General features: G+C 48.4%; 1 long non-coding RNA gene across 1 annotated transcript; it reads right to left on the bottom strand.

The window, feature by feature from the left end:
- Positions 1–853: 853 nt before the first annotated feature.
- LOC309858135 lies at positions 854–2338 on the bottom strand. Its single transcript, XR_014308058.1, has 3 exons — positions 2163–2338; positions 1793–1886; positions 854–1234 (listed from the first exon to the last, which is right to left on the bottom strand). It is a non-coding gene; the product is annotated as an uncharacterized lncRNA (long non-coding RNA).
- Positions 2339–2595: the final 257 nt, after the last annotated feature.

Genomic DNA, 2595 nt, shown 5'->3' on the forward strand with positions numbered 1-2595 from the left:
GCGCTGTGAACAGTGAGGCCTGACAACCAAAATGGTGTGAAGTGCTCAGATCGCCTTGGGGGGACTCCTGGCACTAACGTCGATCCTCATTTCTCGGAAGGTTCCTCTAATGTCCCACGGTGGGGAAACCCTTAGCAGACACGCTCTGAGAGGATTTTGATTGCTGCAATACACACATGCTAGATCTTCTGGGGATTTTCGTATTGCTTTCGTTACACTAAATTCTCTAAGTAATTGCAGAGAAACTACATGAGACTATAGAAAATGATGTATGTCACAGACCTCGCTCTGTTTAGCCCATAAGGTATGAATTGAAGCAGACATGTATGTTATTAATATGATCGATGATGAAAAGCACCACACAAAGGGTATGAACAAAGCGCTCAGACATTGTAAAGAACAGAGATGACAGTCGAGCTAGGCCAGAGACTATAAGCAGCCTTTCACCAGACAGAGAAAAGAACAAAGGCCTTTCTATAGAGAACTGCCTTAGGATAAAACAAAATAATGACAAATAACATTTACGGAGAACTTATTTGCAAGACACTGTTATAAGCACTTATGTTTTACTTAATTCTCGAAAAACTTTACGTGATGGATGCTGTTACTGTTCTCCACACGGAGATGAGGAGACACAGCTGTGGGCCGATGTGCGGAGCACCCCGGGGTAGCAGGCACATGGCAGGCAGAGGCAAAGCGCATGCTGTGACCTGAGCCAGCAGAGAAGGCATCACAGGGAGGCTGGGCCAGGTGATAAAGGACCATCATTAGATGGTGAGGGAGTGCTGTACGTGAGGGCTTTGTTCCTGTTTCAGTTAGTGTTTCCTATCACACAAGTAATGTCTACGCACACTTTTTTTTTTTTTAAGATTTTATTTATTTGACAGAGAAAGATCACAAGTAGGCAGAGAGGCAGGCAGAGAGAGAGAGAGAAGAGGAAGCAGTCTCCCTGCTGAGCAGAGAGCCCAATGCGGGGCTCGATCCCAGGATGCTGGGATCATGACCAGAGCCGAAGGCAGCGGCTTAACCCACTGAGCCACCCAGGCGCCCCTACACACACTTTTAAGATCTGCCAACAGCATACAGTGAAAAGAAACTCTGGGACCACAGATCCTCAGTTCCGCAACCCCTCTGTCAGGAAATAACCATGATCACCAACTTCTCAGGTATCTTCGTAGAAATATTCTATGTCTGAGTATCTTCTTTCTTCTTCCTTTGTGGAACACACAGGGACCTACAATACAAACTTAAGTCTTGAGATTGTTCCCTATCAGCACATTTGGCACATTCAGGTCTGTCTCATTCTTTTCTACAGCACCATGTTTTCCAATTATGTGGTTGAACCATGGTTTATTTAACCAATCCACTAATGATAGACATTCAGTGTTGTTGCCAGTCAGTACCCAGTGCTGATTTGAAGATTCTCATCTTTGGAAACGTGCAAGTATTACTTACAGGAGATACCCCTTGGGGCGGCATTTCTGTGCCCCGGGGAAGGAGTGTCACACGGGGGGAAGGGCACAAGGAGCAAGTGGGCCTTTGAGAGCCATCACTCTGGTGGCTTAAACCACCCGCCCCCCCCCCATGTCCCTGGGCTTTCTAGTTCCCACCATGTTCTCTTGAGCAGGTAGCTGGCACCGGTGAGCAGAAGGTGTCTGTGCCAACTTGGTCTTTGAGGGTAAAGCTTTATGCTTTTAGTATTCTGAAATCAGTAATGACAGAGGATTGAAGGAGCCAATGAGCAGCGGGAAGACCCTTTTCAAAATTGTTCCAAACATGACCGTCGAGTTACCTTAGTGCTCGCGTGTGCTCTCCGTCCTGCCGGCGGATGGTGGATGGGGATGTCTCTCTGGGTATCTTCTATTGCCCTCTTTTCTTTTTCCTTCCTTTATACCAATAAAAGCAAACTTACATACTCTCCTTCGCATTGGAGGGTAACTACCGTACCCTCATTAAGCCCCGTGACTTCTTTCATTGCTCGTCTAGTCCTAATCTTAATTACCCCTGCTTAAAAAAGCTTAACCTACTTAAAGGAGAAATAACAAACTAATCCTAGTTTGACAACACATGTACGTTGCATCTGGCATGAGCAGCAGCAGGGTTTCCGGGCATCTCTCGCCACGTGGCCTGGGAGTAGAAAACGCAGGCAGGCGAAAGCTCACCATATCTGTCCTCTTTCCTCCCGTTCTGGTGCACGGAGCCCCTTTGGGGTCTGCGTGCACTCGCTCCCAGCCTGAGCTCCAGACAGCTCCGCGACCATGTGCCCCAGGGCCGGCAGCCTTATGTAACCCAGAAACGAAGCAGAACTGCTCCTGGTGTGGTTGCAAGTCAATTAGAATTTGAGAAATATAAAACTGGAAGCCAGAGAGGACTGGCTGCCAGTCACACAGCGTGCCCTTCTGCCAGGGCACGCCTGCTCCCGATGATGATATGCACGCCAGTGTTTATTCTGTTCTGGAAAAAATAATACCCCAAGTGTGCAGCTCACACCACTCTGGCTCCAAGGGTGGGGGGGGGGGGAGGGCACGCCTGACGCGCCTGCGCAGAGCTCCCTAGACAGGTTTTGTCCACAGCCCTGGAAGACAGGAGTTCTGT

Source organism: Mustela nivalis (assembly GCF_964662115.1).
Source record: "Mustela nivalis genome assembly, contig: HAP1_SCAFFOLD_1903, whole genome shotgun sequence".
NCBI lineage: Eukaryota > Metazoa > Chordata > Mammalia > Carnivora > Mustelidae > Mustela > Mustela nivalis.